The following is a 23,726-nucleotide window of genomic DNA, read 5'->3' as shown; positions in this document are numbered from 1 at the left end:
AGGAAATGAGCTCAAAGAAAGAGGAGAGGTGGGCTTGAGCACTGGGTGATATTTTTGGGGACCAAGAGAGCAGTTAACAAGGAGGTCCTCCCCAGCAGCCTGCAGGCAGGAGTGAGAACAGGTGGTGTGACTTTGTTTCACCTAAGAGGGGAGAAGAGACAAGGCATGAATCATGCCCTTTTTGATTTTTGTTTGATCATTCTTACCCTCTCAATTTTCACGTTATCCCTGCCTGTTGTCTGGTTGGGAGGTGATTGTAGACTTTGCTACCACAAGTTTTATAAAGCATGCAGGGGGCCAGGCACTGTGCTGGGCAGTCGAGATTGTCCTCAGGTTGAAGGCTTGGGCTTACTTTGATACAAACCACTGATGTGGCTTCTCTCTGGAAAATTCTAACAATGGTCTCTGACCTCAGGAAGCTCAAGAGTAACTAGGAAGATGACATATCTTTCATAAAATCTGGAGATATAAGTGGAACCAAATTTGAGAAGTGGCAGGAGTTCACTGTGCACTCAGAGTAGCTCAAGGGTCTCTGGCTCAATGAAAGGGGCTGGGACTCGCCGGTGGGGTAGGTTTGGGTTCGTGGAGGGCAGATGAGAGGGCTGTGCAGAGAAGGAGCATGGAGCTAACTGGGGGGAATCTTTGAGGGCAGGGGCTGGTTTTTGTTCATTTTTGTGTTCCTAAACTTGCGTAGGGCCTGGCACTTTGGGAGAACTCTGTGAATGTTTGTTGAATGGAATGATATTTTTATAACACTTTAACTATGCCTGATGTGTTAGAAAGCATGTGGAAGTGCATTCCTTTACCAGAAAGATTTTACTAATAAATGAACACACATACATATGGAACCTGGTGGAAGTGCTTTACTTTTCCCATTGAGTTGCCATCAGTCCCCTCTGAGGCTGCTCAGGATCAGGGAGCTCCTTCTCAGACCTTCTCCAGGTGCCGCAGTCTGTTTACTCCCTTGCTTTCCCTAGGTCCCAACTCTCAGTTGGTTCACTTTGTCTGGTTTTTCCCTCCATGGACTTGAGGTGGGGTGTCAGGTCCAGAGTACCATGCAAGGGGTCTTTGGGTCCCTTAGGTCCATTGATATAAAACATCCCTAAGACAAACAGACTTTTCTCTTGTTAATGTTGACAACTATTTAGAGCCTACCTCTAGAAAATTATTTGTGCCAACAGTCTTTCTGACTTACAGAGACCCCACTCTGGGAAGGAGGTAAGGGCAAAGTGGGGAGAAAATATTGTTCTGCCACAGTTATTTGGTCTCCCAAGACTACTGTGTACTTAGCAGACATTCAGAAATATTTGTTGATCAATTGCATGATTCATGTTGCTCTAATGAGCATTTATTCATACATGCATTCAGTGAAGATTTGAGAACCTAAGGTGTGACTGGTATTTGCCAGGTGGTGGCTCCTGAGAGGAGTAAGGGGTGATGCTGTCTCTGAGGAGCTCTCACTATACACATAGACCCATGGAGATCTAATCCAAATTCTTTCTTTTACAGAAGTGGAAATTAAAGCACAGGGAAGTCTTATGATTTGATAAACATCACACAGTCAGTTAGGGTCAAAACCACAGGAGTAAAAGGCAAGTTTCCTGACTTGCTAGAATTTCTGTTAGTGTGCAGCTGCCTAGCTGCTGCATGTGCACATGTGGTGAGTGCTAATAGAGAGAGGACATGCAGAATGAAATGGGAGCCTCAGACACCTTGGGTTAGCCAGAAGGAAATGCCCAATTCAACATGACTGCAAAAGGACCATCGGGACATTTGCATTCTCTCTCTCTTTTTTTTTTTTTAAAGATTTTATTTTTCCTCCCAAAGCCCCCTGGTACATAGTTGCATATTTTTAATTGTGAATCCTTCTAGTTGTGGCATGTGGGACGCCGCCTCAGCGTGGCTTGATGAGTGGTGCCATGTCCGTGCCCAGGATTCGAACTGGCGAAACCCTGGGCCGCCGAAGCAGAGCACGTGAACTTAACCACTCAGCCACGGAGCCAACCCCTCTTTTTTTAAAACTTTGAGCTTGAAATGAGGAAAACTGCACCCAGAAAACCAAGAGTGGAAGATTTTCACAGGGTTGGTGAGATGGGCCAAAATAGTCTGTATTTACTTCTATCATGTTGTTCCTCACTGAACTGTAACGGGGTGGCTTTGCATTGAATTCCCCCACAACCTAGAGCTCAGTGAGGGTGGGGACCAGGTCTGATTCATCTTTGTCTCTCCAGTGCAGAGGATATAGCAGCCTTCAATAAATATTTCTTAAAAATTAAAACTGAATGAAAAGTATACACCCACACAGGTATGGGAGGCCCGAGCAGCAGCACAAGTGGGAAGAGCAGTGTCCTCAAATGAGCAGATGTTCTCTGTATAGGTGTGCGCCCAGGATGGAGAAGCAGGTGGTCCTGTGGCTCTGCTGCTCTGGTTAGAGCACTCCTAGAATTCAGTTTCCCCTGTGGTTGGCACACTTCACTTGCCCACTGGAAAGTGAAAGAGGGTGCCGGGGCTTCAGAATGTGTCATTTGGGAAATGGCTGAGGGGAGATCAGAGTGGCACATGGTGGTTCACAAATGTTTGAAGGTCTGATGTGTGAAAAAGTCTTAAGCTTATTTCAGTGCCTACGCAGAGTAGGACTAGGATTGATGAATACGCATCAGACCGATTTTGGCTCAGGAGGGGAAACAACTGACACAGCGAAGTCAGTTTCCTTGGAAAACTGCAAGTTTACTGGCAGAGTTCCAGCAGGGACTGGAGGTCTGAAAATAACTGTCATGGTGGGGGGAGGGTACGGAGGGGGAAGTGGTGTACCCACAACATGACTAACAAAAATGTACAACTGAAATCTCACAAGGTTGTAATCTATCATAACATTAATAAAAAAAAAAAAAAATAACTGTCATGGTAAATTTTTTGAAGGTTACAAGGGCAGAGGTTGGCTTGGAGCCCAGGTTTCACACTAAGACCACTAATACCTTTATGTTCGGTATTATAAAAACTTCCCTTTGAAATATGACATTATGATGTAGGCTGAGCTCTGTGTGACAGTTACTTCCAGTCATTGTGGTTGGTGGTGATTCTCTTATCTAATCTGTGACTTGGACTTCACCCCCTCTGGTAACCCTCCCCCTTCTTTACTGGTGAGAGTGGTAAGATTAGGAGCATTTACTGATCATGGCCACAGGAGGCAGCGCTGCCCCTCTGGTGTTCCCAAGACCTCTCTCTATCTGGATGTGGGCAAGTCTGGAGGGGGGTGGTTAAGATTAGGAAAAGGGCAAAGATGAAGCGAAAAGGCAAACATTCTGTGTTTTGTTTTTATTTTTTCCTGTGAAGTGACAGAATTGAAGTGAGTCTGAACACTTTAGAGAGGTGTCTCAAACTTTATTGCATTTACGGATCAACTGAGGATCTTGTTTAAATACAGATGTCATTCTTCTGGTGGGGCCTGAGATTCTGCATTTCTCATAAGCTTTTAGATGATGCCTTGCTGCTGGTTAGTGGACCACACTTTGATTAGCAAAGCTTTAGAGGTCATTTAGAGATTACGTCTCACTTCACCTCAATATGGATGAAGAGGAACTGAAGTCCAGAGAAAGAATGTGGGTTGCCTCACATAGCCATGACTTTATCATGTAGCCTTTTATATTTAAACCCAAGCTTCTGACTGTTAGTCCAGATCTCACACTACTATATCGCGTGGCCCCCTTTACCCTTGTTAGTGGCATCTGTGCAGCTTAGGAACCCAGAACTGCCCTTTTCACGCCCATCCCCTTTGGTCTTTGCTCAAAGGCTTCACTTTGGTGACTCCCTTACTCAAGACCTCCAGTGGCTCTTCTGTAACCACAAGCCCAAGATCAAATGTGTCTGTCTAGTTTTCATGACTGCATAACACATCGTCCCACTTTAGCAAGCGTACCTAACTTACCAGTTTCTTAACCCTATCTTTCTGCTATAGCCGTCCCTGCCCCTTCCTGATCCCTAAACATACTGTGTTCAGTCCTCTCTCAGTGGTAGTGGTATTGGCGTGGGCTTTGGAGTTGGACGTAGCTACTTTCTAATCCCAGATCCACCATCGACCTTGGTAAGTTACTTCACTTTCTGAGGATCACCATCCTCCTCTGAAATAAGCCCATACAGTGGTTGAGAGGAGTAAATAAAGTAACATACGCAAACCCACTCTCATTCCTGAAATCTCCTTCAAAACTAGCATCTACAGTGGTGTCTGACACCTGGTTCCCTGTGCTTGTGTTTCTCCTTTTCTCTGTTTCCCTAAGACTTAACCATTCAAAGGCGTAACCTGAATCCCGCCTCTTTCCTGAAACATTTCCCAGCCATTCCTGACCTAGTTGATCCCAAAATTCTATAAATTATTTCGCTCATGTGTCAGCATTTAGTTATGTGCCAGCTCTGTCAGTAAGACCACATAGAGAGGCTTGAGGGATAATTGGATGTGTAACAACTGAAGGATAATTGAGTTACTTCTTAGTAAGTACTTCCTGGGTGTTGGAGCTGCCTTCTCTTTTGTCACTTATTGACTAGCAGCAGCTTCCCCTGCACCAGCAACACCAGATCCTGGTGGTTTGTGAATACTTTTGAGCTAGTTCTCATTGGGTTCCTTCCCACCTCCAGATTTTGGTTAAATTGGTGCTTCTTTTTGCTTGTTATTAGATGGCCCTTCCAAGGGAGGGGTTGATGAAATCTCTTTATGGAAACTCCAAGATAATAACACTAAGGAAGTTGAGCCCAGTATCATTGCTTCAACAACCTGGTGACAGGAGATGTGTACACTTTCCTATTTCATGAAGTTTACAACAGGGTCCTTGCTCTCCTACTTCAGGAAGGGATTAAGGACAAAAGACTAAATCAGGAAGGCAAAGTTGTTTAAGGCCGTTCATGTACCCCTGACCTAGATTCTGTGAATTATTCAATCAAACATACCCGGAAATGTTCATGTTTGCCTGTGCGGTGGCATATTTATATCACAGGATCCATAATTCCCTCCCTCAGTGGCAATTAGTAGCTCAGGTCAGGCTTATGACAATAAAATTTTATGGTATGTGCTTTTACCGCAGTTTCCCTGAGGTCTGGAGAGAAAATAGACCAGGAGGGCTGAACACTTCACTGAACATCCTGCCTTCTCCTCTTATTGGACAGCAGTCTGCTCACGCATCACTTTCTCAATGAGGGGATTTTTGGCTTTTCCTTTTCCTTGACCATGGGTTCATGCTAAAGTCCAGATATATTTATCTGTGCCTGGAACTCGCTATTCTTTTAAAAAGAGAGGCCCAAGGAATGACTTCCTTGCTGATTTCTAGGATTCTAATCTTCATGGTCAAAGCTGATGGTTTCCAACCCTGGTTGCTGGTTACAATCACCTGCAGTGCGTTCAAAACCTACCAATACCTGTGCATCATCCTCAGAGCATCCAATTTGGTTGGTCTCTGGTGTGGCCCAGGCATTGGTAGTTTACAAAAGCTTCCACATAAAACCGTCATTTTACAGTAGATAAAGCTTAGCCAAGTTTTCAAAATGAACATCACCAGTAAGGAGAGAGATCAGTACCATGGGCCTGATATGATGGACTGAGAAGGCACAGCATCCCTTCTGTGGTCTTTTTGCCAATAGTATGTAACCTAAATTTAATCATGAGGAAATATTAGATAAGCCCAAACTGAAAGTCATTCTACAAAACAACTGGCCAATACTCTTAAAAATATTAAGGTCAGGGGCTGGCCCCGTGGCCCAGTGGTTAAGTTCACGCGCTCCGCTACAGGCGGCCCAGTGTTTCGTTAGTTCGAATCCTGGGCGCGGACATGGCACTGCTCATCAGACCACGCTGAGGCAGCGTCCCACATGCCACAACTAGAAAGAACCCACAACGAAGAATAAACAACTATGTACCGGGGGGCTTTGGGGAGAAAAAGGAAAAAATAAAATCTTTAAAAAAAAAAAAAAATTAAGGTCATGTAGGTAAAATAAATTCTCAGGAAGTGGCCCTGATTAAAGAGACTGAGGAGACAAAACAACCAAATGTGTTGTATAATCCTAGATTGGATGCCAGTTTAGACAAAGGACATTAGTGGGAAGGTTGATGGAATTTGAATGAAATCTATAGATTATTTCACTGTATTCTACCAATGATAATTTATTTATTTTGAGAATTGTACTGAGGTTATCCATGGCACTAACATTTTGGGAATTTGAGTGAAAGGTATATGGAAACTTCGACTACTTTTGGAACATTTTTGAATGTCTGAAATTGTGTTAAAATGAAAAGTTAAAAAAAGCAAAGAGGGGCCGGCCACATGGCCGAGTGGTGAAGTTCTCACGCACTGCTCCAGTGGCCCAGGGTTTCACTGGTTCAAATTCTGGGTGCGGACGTGGCACCACTCAGGCCATGCTGAGGTGGCGTCCCACATGCCACAGCTAGAAGGACCCACAACTAAAATATACAACTATATACTGGGGGGATTTGGGGAGAAATAGTAGGGAAAAAAAGAAGATTGGCAACAGTTGTTAGCTCAGGTGCCAATGTTTAAAAAAAACAAGAAAAGAAAGAAGCTTCCAGCTAATTAATGAGTTGCCAGAGTTGAGAACCACTTTCCTAAGTCATCTTGCCTAATACTGTCAAAGTAATCTTCCTGAAAATGCTGTTTCATCCTGTTCCTGACCTTCTCAAAGCGTTCCAGTGACTGCTATCATCTGCAGGATGAAGTTCCATTTCCTTAGGCTGCCATTCAAAAACCCTGTAGCATGGCCCCAGTCTGCTCCCTTGATCTGTAGTAAGACCTGCGTTTTACTTTCTCATGTCTGAATTCATTCCAATTCTTTTCCTTCTTTCTATAATACCTCTGCCGTCTTGCTCAGCCTCCTGAATTATTCTTCATTCTAAGACCCGTTTCAGGTCCTGTCTCTTCACTGAAGCCTTTCTGTTAGAAGTAGTCATCTTGCAATTCTTTGAATTCTGGTACATAGGATGTTGTAAGATGAAAACATGAGCTTTAGATTCAGAAATATATCAGTCTGAATCCTGGTTCCATCTTTTCCCAGTTCATGGATAAGGGACAAGTTAATTGACTTCTTGGAGTTTGGTTTCTCATTTGCAAAATAAGAATGATAGTACATACTTGAAAGGGTCACTGTGAGCATTAGATGAGGTGCAAACATAAAAGTCCCCAGCATACAGAAGTTTCCATCCTCCTGTTTGTAGTTCCGTGGTCCCCAGATGGGTTGTGGGTGGTGCAAAGACTCTTGCCAAAATTTCCTGCAGAGCCTTTAAAGGATATTTGTGTCTGGTCATCAGTAATGACAGATATACTTGAACTGAACTGAATGCTTGGGGCTTTAAGGAACTCAACTGAGATACTTTTCCTGGAACCCAAATCAGTAAATACGTGACCTATAGACAGAGGAGTGTAACACAATGGAAGCAGAGGGAGGGACAATGAGGGTCTAAATGGGAGAAAGCTGTGCTGCCTGCCCCATCCAACCATTTTACTCTCAGTCAGACATCTTTGAGGAAGTGTGACTCCTTAAACCATGAGTCCTGCAGAGCAGCCCTTTTCTAATCCATTCCCTGCCCAATTGATGTGTACTAGGTGAGTCAGGACCCCAGTGAGCTGAGCACTTTACACCCTTCTCTGCTCCCTCCACCCACATAGCTCAGTGCTGGGTGCTCTGGTTTGGCCCCAGGCCCAGGCCTCTAGTTGGTCTCAGAAAACAAGGCCAGGAGGGGCAGGCTGAGAAGGAAGTCAGATGCCAACAGGCATGGAAAGAGACAGGTGGGGCTGCCATTGTTCAAAGGCCACAAACTCTGCGTGTGTCTTATGACTGTGTCTGTGTGTGGAATTTCCTCCTCTTTGTGACCATTGCAAGGACTCTCCTTCTTCCTGCTTCCTTCTCATTACAGTTTCTTTTCCTAGTGCACCCCTTTTATGGCCAGAGAATGGCTGTGCAAATAGTTGACAATACAGTGAACATCATTCTGGAAGGTGGATTTTGTTCAGGAGACCTCAGAAATCTTAGGGTGTCCTCTGCCCAGATTAAATTATTAACATTTATTTAGGTGGGAGATGAGGATAAATTATGAATTTGTACGATGTTGGGTAAATTACTTTAATTCTCTCTCTCAGTTTTTTAACCTGTAAAAATAAGGATGATCTCACTCACAGGATTTTTTTCTGTGAAGATCGTTGCTACATATAAAGCCCCTAGGTTAGTGCCTGGCACATAGTGAGTGCTGAATAAGTATGAGCTATTCGAATTCTGAGAGTAGGCGAAGGTGCCACTCTGGTCATAGGGTGGGAAGGTATTTTCTGGGCAGTGTCCTGGCAGGCCAGCTGGAGATGAAGATGATAGGGGAGGTTTAACTTCCAGGAGTGGAAGGATTGGGTAGCAGTAGCTTATGAAGAACATTCTGGAAAATGTCTTAATCCAAGGCAGAAGTACTCAGAGGGTGTGTGGCTTCTCTCACAGTTATTGTCCCTGGGGGTCTGGGAATGTGTTCTAGAGCTAAATGGTTTTGCTGAAACCTAGAAACAGGCTTGAGAGGATGTCTTGCAAATAGCATTCATCTTGCTAAAGGAATTCCCTATCGTGGCCTGGGCATTGTTTTTCTCTTTGTACTATTCTTACTTATAAGGTGTAAAAAGAAATACTGAAGAAGGATGAAATAAGGAAACAAATGTATAAAATAACAGGGTAGAATTGGAATTGGCATGACTACCTTATGAGGAAGTATATAAATTTTAAGTGAACATAAAAGGGTTTTCTTAAAAAAAAATAGAGCTCTCCATATAAATACAGTGTGCTGCCTTGAGTAGATATCAGCCTCCATCCCAAGAAGCATTGAAGCAGAATCACAAGAGATGGGTAGCATGGCCTTCTTTGCTAAATGGTTAGACTGAGGTTAGACTAAGTCACTGAAGAGAAAGGAGAAGGAGAAAATGGGCAAGAGTGGGAGAAAATGGGACAGCAAAAGGAAAGGATTGTTACTGAGGCCTTATCACCTACCAGACACTGTGTGTAATCTTATGTATCTTAACTTACACTTTTCCAGTCATTTCCTAATGCAATAAGAGTTAACTTCCGTTACAGGTAAGAAAAAAGAGGCTAAGGGAGGTGAAGTGACGGGTCCAGGGACATCCAGGCACTTAATCACAGAACTAGTGTATTTCACCTCAAAGCTTGTGCTCTTGCCTTTCTATCAGAAGACAAGTGAAAGAGGAGGAAGGCAAAGCAAATTTTTGTTGTGGGTACAGTTTAGAAAAGGTAGTTGTGGCAGGCAGAATAATGGCCTTCCCAAAATGTCCACATCCTGATCCCTGGATCCTGTGAATGTTACTTGATATGGCAGCAGGGACTTTGCAGATGGGATGATGTTAAGGATCTTGAGATGGTAAGAGTATCCCGGATGATCCCAGGGAGCCCAATATAATCTCAAGGGCCCTTATAAGTGAAAGGGGGAGGCAGGAGAGTCAGAGTCAGAATGATGCTGCATGAGAAAGACTCCACCAGCCCTCACTGGCTTTGAAGATGGAAGGGGGCTGTGAACTAAGGAGTGCAGGTCAGGTAAGGAAGCAATTTGCTTCTTGAACCTCCAGAAGGCATACCATCATGCCGACACCTTGATTTTAGCCCCATGAGAACTATTTTGGACATATGACCTCCAGAACTGTAAAAACTGGAGGAAAAAATGTGTATAGTCTTTGTATTCCAGGAGCTTATGGTCTACCACCCAGAAAAAGAGACTACAAAAATATGCCATAATGTTAAAACAATGATATGTCTAGATTATAGGTGAAAAATGGAATATGTGTGATATTTTCTTTTTCTTACTTTATCTTAATTTTCAAAAATTAAAAAATTAAGTACCATTACTTCGTGATGTTATAAATAGAGGCATGTTCAATGTACTGTGTGAGTGCAGTGAAGGAACCATTCATTTGCCCTTGAGAGACCCTTCAAGATCTTTGAGAGTGTGCCATTTGAGTTGGCTAAGGGCAAGGGCAGGAGAAGGAAGGATGTTACAGGTAAAGGAACAGCTTGTGCAAGGGCAGGAAGGGAGAAATGATAGACTTTGTCTTGAGGGTAAGCATGAGACTTTGTCCTTCAATCTAAATGGTTCACCACTTCACTGGATCAAACCAAAAGGAATGAATCTCTAGGCATCAAGGAATATGGTCAGAGAACTTTTATGGGGTGAACCAAGACATTCTGGCAACTCAGAATCATGTCAAGTATTTTCAGACTTGGTGACTGAGGGGAATGTGCTCTTGAAATATTTGTTGTTTAAGGCTCAGGCTTTTCTGCCTTTTCCCTCCTCTCAGTTCTTGCAGGACTGAGGTGGGCAGGGCCCTGGTCTCCAAATAGGCCCCTGTATCCGGGGGATTGTTCCTTTCCTCTGTCAAGGGGTGGATGTGTAGCTCTTAGTTTTTTTGATTTTTGTTTTTTCTTTCACCAGCAATTAGAGAAAGGATAGAGTGGCTCCTTTCTCTACTAATAGTCTCATAATGGAACCATCTAAATATCCTCTTGATTCCTCCAAATGCTAGGAAGCCAGGCCTTTTCCTGGCCCTCCTAAATCCTGGGATACTCAGAGGTCTTGTAGAATACTATGTGAGGGGAAAAAAAATAACAACAAAAACAGGGGTGAGTAAGAACTGTTGTAATTACCTCTATTTTCTTATAGTATGAATTCCTTTTTCCCTTCCCCCTCTCCACCCTGGTATTTTAGGTCCAAGTCCTGATCCCTGGGCACGAAACTGGTTTCTTTGCTCCTGCTATGGTTTGGTTCCACCCACCAAGACAATGGGCCTATTTTTTTCTATAGTCAAAGGCCCTTCTGTTTGGCCTCAGGAGTTTCACCCTGAACTTGTGCCAAAGCAGAAGACTTCCTGTTCTGTCCCTTCCAGGTCATCTTGGAATCTGCAGGCTTGTGGTTGGGATAGAGGGTCTTGAGTTGTGAATTGGGAAAGGTGAAGGTTGTGAGAATCCCAGTTGTGCTTGGGGGAGTCATCTAGGCCTGTTGGCAGAAGAAGCACAATTGTGGATCAAGACCCTTGGGTCCTGGTGCTGGTCACTGAGTCTGACCTTGAAGAGTAGATTTGTTTCTCTAGGCCTTAGCTTTGCCTGCTGCACAATGAGGAGTTTTGACTAGAGGAACCCAAGCCCTACAGCTTGAATGCCCTGGCCATGCGTTGTCTTTCCTATTCCTCATTGAAATTTGTATCATCCCTTCAGGGCCCAAGGACCCACCATCAGATACAATAAATTTTACTAATGTCTGTATGAGAGGGGACCAACTGCCAGGTATTATGTACCCAGTTGGGTGGCCTTTTAGGCTAGAGTGGAGTGGGTGGATATTTTTGTCTTGGTCTTATTTGGGAGCTCTCTTTGGTAGCAGGAAGGGTGGGGTCCTGCCAAATTGTGAAAGTCTTGACTACTAAGGAGTCTGGACTCTTGTGAGTGGGGATCTACCTGAGGCTTTAAGTGAGAAGTGACCTGGTCATATCTGACTTTTGGGACATGCACCCTGGCAGCTGGTTTATTGGGAGAACTGTGGCTGTGGAAAGTCCACACGACAGTCTGAGATCTGAACTGGGAGGTCAGAGGGCATGGAGAACAGGGGACAGGAGAGCCATTTGAAGAATTGGCAGGCCTTGGTGAGTGACCAGAGAGGAGGGGATATTGAGGAGGAGTCCTGAAGATGATTTGGAGCTGTGTTTAGTTTGGGCTTTTGGATGGATCAGACGTCATTAGCCCTGAGATAATGATGAGGGAGTGGTTGGCTAGGGACTAAGATGCTCAATCAGCATTGAATGTTTAGATATGATGCCTGTGCACTCTCTGGGTGGAAATAGTGTATGGACATTGGGGAGAAGCTCCACAAGGCGGCTGGGGCTGGTGTGGGTGAGTGGTGGAGGCCGAGATGGAGAAGAGGGGGGCGAGCCCAGAGTCTGTGCCTGTAGGGTACTGCTCGGCCTGGTCTCCTCATCACAAGCCACAAGGCTAAGTTCTACTCTTCTGCAACATTTTCTCTGCTGATTAGAGTGACTTTTTAGGGTTTTGGCCCAGAGAGACATTCTTAGCCTTGGGGTCACTTATTAACTGCCTAAAGGAAAGGAAGGACTTATGGAAAATATAATAGAGAAAAGCAGGCTATCAAAACACATCCTGTAAAACACTTTAACATTCATTATAAAATGTAAAAGCACAATGTAAATTTAAGGTTTTGTTGAGAACACTGTGTCCATGGGGCAGAAAGATTAAAAGTAAGAGTAGGAGGGCAAAGTGGAAGAAGTAACTTAGAAGGATTAAGCTAATAGCTAGGCTACTAGGTTAGAAATCTCCTTGGAAGGCTCCCTGTAGCTTAGAAAGTACTGGACCTGTCAATTTCCTGGGAATAATGAGTTTTATATGTACACATTGCAAAATAAAAATATAGATAACCAAAAAGCATGGTGTGCTTACTAATCATACAATTGACAACTAGTGCAACTAGGTGTGTACTAAGAGAAAAAGTTATAGCCAACAAATACTATGTGCTTACTGCATGCCAGGCAGTGTGCTAAATGCTTTAAATAACTAGATTACTTCATTTGATCCTCACAACAGCACATGTGGTGGGTGCCTTTATTAGCCCCATGTTATAGATGAGGGGACTAAGGTGTAGTCATTCACCTGGGGCCTTGTAGCTCGTGTGTTAGAGCCAGAATTTGCAGCCAGGCCACCTGGGGGACTCCATAGCAGGTGCTCTTAACCTCTCAGCAGTCCAGTGGGGAAGTGATATAGTAGGACTTCTCGTAGAGTGGTTCTCAGACCATCTGTATCAGAATTATCTGAGATGTGTCAAAAATTGAGATCTATAGGTCTCACCTTGGACCAACTGAAAGCAGAATTTCTCAAACACTGATATTTGAGACTTACTGAGTTGGGGCTGGTGTCTGGGTTCTAGAAGGCAATGGAATCTTGGCTTCTCTAGTCCCCTGCAGTTTGGGTCTTGTCCTTCTGAAATTGACATTATAGTCTATGCTGCTTTCTTTCTCTGGGCTATTGGAGGGGTGCATTCCATTCTGAGAGTGGGTGAAGTCATGCTGACGTTAATGCTGGAGGAGGCATTTTGAGAGTATCTTTTATTCACATTTTCCCTTCATTTGCTTCTTTCCCCTCTAGAACCTCACCCTGCCCACTCCCCCTCAGGGGTGGGATTCACTTCTCGGCCTGTGCCCTGCGTGGCTTACCACCTGGGTCGGGGAGAAACAGGGGAAGGCAGGGGAACATGGTGTGGTTTGGTGCTCAGTGGGGGATGCTCCCTGGGAGAGGAGCAGTTGCTCTGTGGTTCCTCTCAAGCCCAGCCAGGCTCTCACGTGGAGGGGGAGCTTTCCATGAAGTTTAGCTGCTTCATGCTGAGAGCAGTTGTGGGGAGAGTGGAGTTGCAGCCTGGGGTGTGAAGTGGAAATCCTTTCACCCACAGTGGTGGTCTGCACATGTCCACGTCTTTCGTGAAATGGAGGGTTAATCTCCCTAAGAGCTTGGAGCCAGGTGATGCTGATAAACAGGAGGAAATGTGAATCTTTCTCTCATCCACTAGCAAGTTTGCAGGGCTGATCCACTTACACTCTCTGCCTTGAGTGAGCACAACAGTGAGTTTTATGCAGCTCACTTTTTGGGCTGTTCACACACCGTGGCCTTGGGGAGGTCCAGAGGTGTGGGGAGGGCCCTGGGCTGGGAGTGAGGAGAGCTGGTTCTGTGTCAGCTAAGCTACCAGCTTCCTTCATTACCTCAGGAAAGTCACTCGCCCACTCTGCGCTTGAGTTTTCTTATCTGAAAATTGTTGGATTTGGGTGGGATCATCGTGCATGTTCCTTCTTGCTCTCAAGTTCTGCTTCTGTGATTAGTGACAGGGAGGCGGGGGCAGGTGTGGCAGAGCCCTGGATGCTTCTTCTTTATTTCTGTCTCATGTGCCTGCCTTCCCCCAAATGAGCAGGTAGTGAGTTCCGTTTGTGTCTCCTCTTGCACAGCTCTGTGTTTCAGTGGCCTGAAGATGCCCAGAGTTGGTGTGGTGAGGAGAGTCTCTGGAGCCTGGGGCCCCCTGGGCCCTGGGGAAGGACGGCCTGCTTGGTAGGTTTCCTGCCATCGCACAGACTTCTCATGCTTTGGTTTGATGGGACTTCCCTCCCTGTTCTCCCCCCTCCTCCACAACCTACCCCTGAGCATCACATTCAGTTTCTGGAGTGGATTATGAGTGTTTGATAACTTTCCTGGCTGTTTCCTGCCTGTGGGTCCCTGAAACAAATAGCAGGAAACTCTCATAGCCTTCGGGGTCTCTGCTTCATGTTTTCCTCTTTCCTCATAGAGCCTGAGAGAACACACAGGGCACAGAGAGACACATGTGCATGCTCTAGCTCCCAGCATTCATATATGGTGAAGGGTGGGGTGGGGTTATATTCTTAATATTGTCTGGGGGCTGGCATAACATATGTGAACCCATGTGGTGTCCTAATGTCTTGTATGTTGCTGCTACTTAAGACTTTAGAGTGGGTGCTATGCACGTGTTGAGTGTATTACCTGTAGCTGGGTGTGTGCATGTGGATCAGAGTGTGTGGTCAATGGCAGTTGATGCTAAAAGGAAGTAATTCAGGGCTGGGGTTCTCTATTTATGTTTCCGCTGTTGCACAATCAACTGGTAACTTGTGTTGTCAGATCGCTTATTGAAAAGGTGTTAGAAATTTCCTTAATCTGGTCTGAAATTCACCTTGTTTTATTTTTGGGTGTGTAATGTATGAAGGTGTGGGCAGGTGGAGGATGAAACACTAGACCTTCCAAACAGTCTGAGGTCAGTTCTCAGAAATTAGGTGTTGATTGTTTGGCCATCACCACCCTTGGGTTTGTGAGTAGGACCCAGAGGATTTGAGCGCTTCTGTGGCAGAGGTGTCATCCTGTTCTGAGAAGGTTAGAGACACATTGACAAGCAGGAAACAGGTCAAATTTGTGTCTTGTTTCTATCCAGTATTTAGGCATTCTGACCTTTAAAAACAATTTAATTTCACTGATACTGTCACCTACCTACCAAGGGCCAGTTGCTGAATTTTCAAAGATAAATTATATTCAGTCCCTATCCTCAGGAGTTTGTTTTTTCTTGAACAAGGCTTTCTGGTCCTAATTCCCTCAGTACCCAGCTGTATCTCACTAATAGCCTTTGGAACACTCAGAACCAGACGGGCAAGGAGAGATACTAGAGTGGCTGATGGAGGAGAGTGGGGCCGGGGTCCAGCCCTTGCACTTTCTGACTCTCCTTTTCAGGTGCACAGTGACCATGGGAAGTAGGAAACTGGGTTCCTTAGGGAATGCTGTGGTAGGTAGTGTGGTGAGGATGGCAGCTCTGATGGTCCCTCAGCTCATCTCTCAACTCCTCAAGCTATGAGAGCATGCCCTCCAGCACTCCCAGAGATGGAGATTGAGTGTATTTCCTTGAGGGACTGGAAACAGGATTTGTTAGCTACTCTTAAGAACATTGGCAGTAACAAGCAGGGCAATTTGAGGCCTGTGGAGTTGTGAAATTGTCTTGTGGAATTGTCTCTAGGGAACTGCAATTACTTCCCTCTGTTCAGACCAGGAAATTGGACAGTAGCTAAGGGTGGGGCAGAAAGAAAGATGTGCAAAAATGCTCAGACCAACTGGTGCCAAATTTTTTCTAAGGTTCAAGTACTAAGCTCATACCCCTCCACTGTACTGTAGCCTCTCTGCTGTACCACATCTCCTCTGCCTTATGGCATCCCCTCTGCCATGTGGAGGCACTAAGTCAACTCGGGTGGGACCCCACCCCTCTGTTGAAAATCCATTCTGCTAAGGCTTCCTGATGTCCTTTTGTGACCTCTTTTCCCCCTCAACACTGCCTTTGATATTCATTTTAGCTGGATGTTATTTGTGCAAAAGCACTGGTGGCAGAGTGAGGGACATTTTTCCAGTCCTGACATTCTTAGGGTTGGCTCTGGGCCCTGCACATTTCTACTTCTCCAGGATGACCCTGGGAACTTACTTCTAGCCTGGGTCCTATCGTAGCTTTTGCACCAGCCCAGGTGCTGCCTAAGTACAGTTTAGTGAGAGAGAAAGGCAGAGTTAGAGAGAGACAGAGACAGAGAGGTCTCAAGCACTGGGATGTGTCAGGTGTCCATGTGCCTTTGGAGTTGGGTGGAACAGACCTGGATTTAAATTCTCGTTTTGTCCTTTATTAACGGTGTGATCTTTGTGAGTGACGTAAGCTCTCTAAGACTCAGTTGCTACATCTGTAAAGTGGAGATGATGCCTACATAATAGTTATAATAGTACCAACATGTGTCGAGCACTTTAAACTTATTAATTCAGTTAATCCTCATACATTTCTAGGAATTAAGTACTAATGTAGTTGTCATCTTTCAGATGAGGAAACTGAGGCACGGAGAAGTTATTCAGCAGGCCCAAGTTAATGTAATTTGTAAGTGGTGGAGCTGTGATCCTGAACTTGGACCGTCTGACCCCAGAGCCTGTATCCTTAACTACTGCAGTAGACTGTGTAGTTCACTGAATGTTAACAAGAATTAATTGAGATAAATATTTGAAGCACCAGGTATAGTGCTTGGCACACAGTAGGCACTGAGTAAATGGTAGCTGTTACCACCAGAGCTGAGAAGCCTGCTTCCATGTGGGTGTGTGGAAGATGTGGCCCTGGGTCAGGATGAGGCAGAGAGATGGGTCCTCCTGCCAACCTGGGGTTTGGCACAGTGTCAGAGCTTCTTCCACCCTCACTCTGTAGGACAGGGCTTGTTGGCAAAGTCTTGTCCCTGCCATCCCAAAGTTGCCTGACAAGCCCCATAAGGAAAACACAGGTTCTGAAACTGGGTGGCCATAGGGAGGGTCCCCCTCCCAGAGAGCCACTTGCTCTAGAATCGCTTTTCTGGCTCTGCTTCAGAGGAGTCTGGCTGTTCATTTCCTGATGTCTTACCCATTTTGTCAGGGCTCCCAGATAAGCTACCTGTGGAACAGAGTAGGGCTGCTACCTAAATTGGCACAGGGTGAGGGTTAATGCCAGGAAGCTAAGGAGGCCCAGGGAAACCCACATGTGGGCTTCAGAGGAGGGACTATCAGCCTGGCTCTGTTTCTTGTCACATGTACCTTCAGGCTTGAACTGAAACTTTGGCTCCCCTGGGTCTTGAGCCTGCTGGCCTTCAGTCTGGAACTACATCATTGGCTCTCCTGAGTCTCTAGCTTTCTGACTCACCCTGCAGATTGGGACTTGTCAGCCTCTATCATCATGTGAGCCAATTCTTTATAAGTCTCTCTCTTTATATCTATCAATCTATCTATCTATGTGTCTTTGTATCTATATCTAGATATATATCCGAACTGTTGGTTCTGTTTCCCTGGAGAACCCTGACTAATACACTTAGGGTCTGGATTTTAGAAATATTCTAGAGAAAAGGAAAGAATTTTGTCTACCTTTCTTGGCGCTGGATTAACATGGGGCACACTTTAAAAATGGTGCTTACCTTCAATAGCTTTTCATCTGTGCTCTTCTCCTTTTTCCAAGATTTCAGGCACAAAGGGCTTTGATGCTTCCATTAGCCCTCCACTGTAATCCCTGACCTAGGCCCAAATTTTCTTTGCTTTTGAGTCCTCTTCCCAACCGCACTCCATCAAAGCTCCCAACTCAGTGTGGTAGATTGGAGGTGGGGAAAAGCAGTCGGACTGTTCGAGTGATTCATGTACTGTTGAAAGTTCTCTAACGTTCTCCAAATCATTTGCTAAATGAATTGGATGAAATATCAAGTAATTTAATAAAGTGGGGTGAGAATTTTAGGCAGAGTGGGGGTGCTATCTCTGAGTAATTACCCAAAGGTCAGGCAGGATCGCCTTCTTGGGAGTCAGTCTTAGGGTCAGCACCTCCTATGCACTTACTGCCTTGACGCATTCTTCCCCTTTCCACCTCTGAAACCACAGCTGCTCTAAAAACAACATCAAATAAGCACTCCCGCTGAGGTAGCAATGGAGATTCTACTGCTGATACAAGAAGAGAGAAGGAAGCACTATTTGCATGTTTGCCTTGGATCTTTGTAAGTTAGCAAATACTTATGATTTTAAAAGGCCCGTTTTAGAAGAATAGAGACTGTTTTAAAGATGATGAGAAAATCAGTAGTTTTATGTCATGTGCGGCCGTAAATGGAGAAAAGACCGGGTATGAGAGCAGATTTTAATGAGGTATTAGAGGCTTCCTGTTTGAGAAGGTGTTGAAAAGTCAAGTCTGCAGTGAAGCTGCTCCAGCTTAAAGTACTTAGCACCTAGCATATGATAGGATAGATCTTCCCTCCAGGTGTCCTGTGGGAAGGAGGGGGAATTTATGGGAAAAATCATGATATAAAAGAAAACTACAAACTCCCTGCATCTATTTTAAAATTGGAATGTATTTAGATATTTCTCATACTAAAAAAAAATCCCTTTTTAGAACCTATTTCTCTTGCTGCCTTCCACTGTATCACTCTCATCCTTTTAAATAGAGAAACTTCTTAAAAGAATTGTTTTTCATCACCATCTCCTTCTACTTATCTCCCATCTACTCCTCAGGATCGTGGAGTTGATGTTTTCCTCCTGTCCTGCAAATGAAACTGCTCTAACCAAGGTCTCCAATGGTGAAATCGTCCCCAAATACAATAAACCCTTCTCAGCTTTTTTTTTAACCTGATATCACAGGCACTCCCCTCTGTTGACCACTGTTCATTCTGGAGCTGCTGCCGTGGCCCTCACTCTGTGGCTTCCCACCAATCTGGCCGTTCCTTTTCAGTTTGGCCACCTCCTCTGATCTGCACATCCCATAAGTGTCAGTGGTCTTTAGAGTTCTGTCCTATGCCCTCTTCTCTTTCTTTTTCTTTCTTTCTTTCTTTCTTTTTTTTGAGGAAGATTAGCCCTGAGCTAACTGCTGCCAATCCTCCTCTTTTTGCTGAGGAAGACTGGCCCTGAGCTAACATCCATGCCCATCTTCCTCTACTTTATGTGTGGGACACCTACCACAACATGGTGTGCCAAGCGGTGCCATATCGGCACTCGGGATCCGAACCTGTGAACCCTGGGCTGCTGAAGCAGAACATGAGAACTTAACCGCTGTGCCACTGGGCCGGCCCCCTCTTCTCTCTCTATGTGTACTCACTGGGTCCTCTGTGAGTTCAGTTATCTTCACTCTTTCTTGAGTCGTATATTTCAACTGTCTGCTGGGTATCCACTTTTGAATATACAACATGTTTAAAACTGACCTTATCTTATCTCAAAACCTGATTCTTTAAAAAATGTATATTTTTCTTGGCTGGTCCCCACAGAAACCTGGCCACATCCTTGAGTCCTCCCTTTGTCATTTTCTCATCTAGTCAGTCACTGAGTTATGACAACACTGCATCGTAAATGTCTCTCTAACCTGTCCACTCCTTTTTCCAACCTTACTCATACTCTGATTCAGGCCACCATCATTTCCTTCTCTAGATCACTGGAATGGTCTTCTCTCCGACTCCCCTCCTTGTCTTCAGTGTAATTCCATGTCCCCTCTAATTCATGGTCCACAGTGCAACTAGGGCAGTCTTAGAAAATAAAATGCTGATCTTTTCCCATTATTAAAGTGATTTTATCATTCTCTATTGCCCCAGGATGCACTTTGATCTCGTTGGAATGGCTCCCAAGTTTTTTGTCATGTTACAAATTTAAAAGACCTCAGTCTTCTCCAGCTTCATTTGTGCCAGTCCTGCTGCTCATCTCACACCAGTTCTTGCAATTTATACTCCAGTCACACCAAACTACTTTAATTCCTTAAATGCCCCGGTTCTCTATAATGTCTGTGACTTTGTACTTACTCTGTCTGCCCTAGAACACTCATTTCATGCCTCTTTATTTGTTAATTTTTGACCTCCTTCTGGCCTTGCTTCAATCATGACTTCTCCTGTAATCCTACACTCACACACCAACCCCAGATTGTGATTCTGCAGTATCCAATGCTCACCCCTTTTGTAGCAATTACCATGCTCTCCTGAGAATGCCTGGTGAATGTGCTGTAAACATCTTGTAGGCAGGTTCTCCTTGTTTCATTGTTCAATTTCTGGAGCCTAGAAAAGTACCTGTCACATAATAGATGCTCAGTAAATATTTATGTTATCAATGAATGATTTATCTTAGTTACTTTGGACATATTTTTCGTTAGGCCAATTGAAGAAGTGGTAAAGAGCTGGCAAAGAGACAGCAGAAATAAGGTCAAGGGATTGATGTCAGTTTTTTTAAAAGGTTAAAGCAAATGTTTAGATTTTTGGTGTTTTACAAGCCAGCTATGGGTCTTAATGAGCTTATGGAATACTATAGCTAAATCTAAACTCCAGCCAGCTGATATAGCCCTTATCCAGCCCTTAAGGTTCTTTTTTTTTTTTTTACAACAGCTTTATTGAGCTATAATTCATATACCACACAATTCATCCAGTGTATAATTCAATGGTTTTTACCGTACTGACAGAATTGTGTAAACTTCACCACAATTAATTTTAGAATATTTTCATCACTCCAGTAAGGAACCCCATACCCATTAGCAATTACACTTCATTCCAATCCCTCCCCCTGTCTCCTCCCTCCATCCCCTGGAAACCATGAATCTAGTTTTCGTCTCTATGAATTTGCCTGTTCTGGGTATTTCATATGAATGGAATCATTTAATGTGTGGTCTTTGTGAGTGGTTTCTTTCACTTAGCATAATGTTTTCAAGATTCATCCATGTTATATCATGTATCAGTACATTATTTCTTTTTACTGCCAAATGATATTCCATTGTAAACTTCATTTTGTTTATCCATTCATCAGTTGATGGACATTTGGGTTGTTTCCAAATTTTGGCTGTTACATATAATGCTGCTAATGAACATTTGTGTACAAGTTCTTGTGTGAATGTACATTTTCATTTCTCTTGAGTATATACCTGGGAGTGGAATTGCTAGGTCATATGGAGGCCTTAGGATTCTTAAGAACAGAGGTTACTTTAGAGAATAAGCTCACAAACATGTAAGCACTAATAGCTCTTCCTCTTTAATTTGTTAATTAATGGTAAGCAATTTGTGTAGCTGGTTCTTTGAAGAACTGACATCAATCAAATTTTTATGTCTAATGTAAAGTAGCCAGTGAATATGCAAAGTATAATTCTCCTGTGTAGGATAATAAAGCCCTTCTTGGGTTTAAATGGAAGTGGGAGAATTTGGCGTCTGTTTCTGCACATTTCCCCTCCCTTCCACCCCACCCCTGGACCATAAAAGGCTGGGTGACGGAGGTAACCAGGAAAGCTGCAGTTGTATGAATGGGTATATTAGCTGATAAGAGTAACAGTTAACTTATTGCATCCATCTCTGCGTTTATGATAGGAATTTATTGTTCCTTTTGTCTTACCCTTCCCTTTGGCTCTTCTCCACATATCTCTGCCACCAGATACACTCCTGTTTTTTTCCTGATCTTCCCATTCTGCTTAAACTCCTGGTCACATCAAACTGTTCCTATGTCCTATATAAGTTAAGACATAAAATTATGAGACCCATGTGAGTTACAGGATTCCTTTTACAAGTATATCATATCCAGGTAAATATGGGTACCAAAAAGTAGTTGTTCTGGGTGCCTCTACATTTATTCCAAAAGTTCTGTCATTACTCAAAATATTTTGGTCACTTATCTTGAGAGTCGTTCTCAAAACCAATCTGAGCCCTACAAGCAGACCAGTTTTACTTCCTTGTAATCATACTTAGTATTTCAGGGAGGCTGCTGCTCTGTTTGTATTTATTTGTCTTCCTGTTCCAAGTTCCCCTTTTCCTTTCTTGCTGTAGTCCCCAAGCAAGAAGAGTTCTGGGTTCAGATGGGGCTTCAAGTATGGGGCAAGTCTGGTAGTCATAGAGAGCCCAGCAGTGAAGGGAGATCGGCATGCTCCACAGGACTATGACTTTAAACAAAGCATGCCGAAGCTGCTCTTTTTAGTGTGTTCTCTCCAATCACCCATTTCTGCCTTGTGTTCCTCTCCTCCAGGTTTTTTACGGAAAAGAACCATCAAATCCTAGGGCTAGGATCATAGCTTTGAACCGTCCTCCTCTCAGAGGAAACTTGGGGAGAATGGGTAGGGAGAGGTACTTCCCAGGGCTCCATTTCCTTTTGTTCCTGGGGAGTTAATGTTCTACCAGAAATTCCCGCTCTTGGGAAGCCATGATCATGTTCCAGCCCCACATCCCTGCTCAGGGTAGAGGGCACTTTGTACAGAGAGTTGTGACTTGAGAGAGATCTGTACCTGACCTTCCGACTTCATCTTTAGAGTCTAGCTGTCTGTGCTCTTGCATTTTCTCAATTCTTGGGCTCTGGATCCTCATATTCTCTTCCTCTCTGAGTCTCTGCTCTGGGAGGGAAATGAGGATGTTTACTAGTGGGGGGAAAAGAAACCTTGAAGATTGCAAAGCAAAAATTAACATAAAGATTGGCTCCCTGCCCATCATGCCTCCTTCTCCTCCCCAGCATTTCTGAACCCCCCCAAACCCCAGTGAGATGCTAGCTGATTGTACAAATATGTCTACAGGATTCCTCAAAGGTAAGACTAGTTTTGAAAACTTTATTTCCTGGATAGCATCTTATCTACTTTTCTCTTTTCCAGAGGATTCTACTTCTCATAAATAAGTATGAGGCCAATCGCCTAGAAATTCAGCTCCCTTAACCCTTTGTTAATCACATAATGAATGGTGTAGAGGCTGTTTAGATAATATAGCTGTGGGGAGAGAAAGGAGACATTGGAACACCTACCAGAGATGGAGCCAGAGATCACCATTAGTGAGTGAATGCACGTCTCTGGAGCAGAGTAAGAGAGGAGGTAGAAACAAGGAAGCAAGGTCAAGTAAGCCAAAGAATTGTAGAAATTGAGGGTATAATCCATAGGGGACTTGCAAAGGGCTTAACAGAGGCTTCTGGCGGTCCCTCCGCTGCTGCCTGAAGGAAAAGTTGCCTGATCAGTGCCTATTGTAGGCATGGCCTTAGGCTAGGTTCTGGGGATACAGAGATAAGTATGACACAGTCTCTACTTTACACTTGTACAGTCTAACAAAGAGAAGATAAGTGATAAATAGGAATTAGATGAGATTTTAAAAATGTGTGGCATTGTGGGCTGGGATAATGCTGCCACTACTAACAGCCAACATTTATTGCTCACCCGCTGTCTTCTGGGTGTTTTATATCCAGGTTAACTCATTGACTCCTGACAACACCCTGTGGAGTAGGTATTGTTATAATCTGCATTTTCTAGGCAAAGAATCTGAGGCCCAGAGACACTACAAATAGCTTGCCCGAAGTGTCACGGTGGGGATTCAGGAGCAGGAACTCCAGCGCAGGTGGTCTGGCTCTGGAACAGGTGCTCTCAGGTAACATGGCCTCTTGTAAGTCATCCGGAGAGTGTGCGGGAGCTCTGCCGCTGCGCATCTGCGTGACTTGGTACCGCTGGGCTGCCCTCGTGCTGGGGACACTCTTCCTTAAAGACGCTGGCCATGGAGGGAGGCTCCTGTGACATCTTCTCTGACTCTCGCCTTCCCTGGGGCAGTCACTGTGCTTGGAGCTTGAGCAGCACTTTGTGCTTATTTTGTTTAACTACATAGTCTTCTATTTGTTGGAATATCTGACTCCTTTTGTCAGAAGCTTCTGGAGAGCAAGGACTTTTTCATTTT

General features: G+C 44.3%; 1 long non-coding RNA gene across 2 annotated transcripts; it reads right to left on the bottom strand.

Annotated features, from left to right (window-relative positions):
- Positions 1-18,212: 18,212 nt before the first annotated feature.
- Positions 18,213-23,726, bottom strand: LOC111775443 (uncharacterized). 2 transcript variants are annotated; one of them, XR_011422427.1, is made up of 5 exons: positions 23,219-23,726; positions 22,313-22,417; positions 21,433-21,543; positions 20,015-20,129; positions 18,213-18,351 (listed from the first exon to the last, which is right to left on the bottom strand). It is a non-coding gene; the product is annotated as an uncharacterized lncRNA (long non-coding RNA). The 2 variants fall into 2 exon arrangements; XR_011422428.1 differs by having other exon boundaries at positions 22,318-22,417.

Source organism: Equus caballus, chromosome 10 (assembly GCF_041296265.1).
Source record: "Equus caballus isolate H_3958 breed thoroughbred chromosome 10, TB-T2T, whole genome shotgun sequence".
NCBI lineage: Eukaryota > Metazoa > Chordata > Mammalia > Perissodactyla > Equidae > Equus > Equus caballus.
This window is presented reverse-complemented; position numbering and strand designations above follow the sequence as displayed.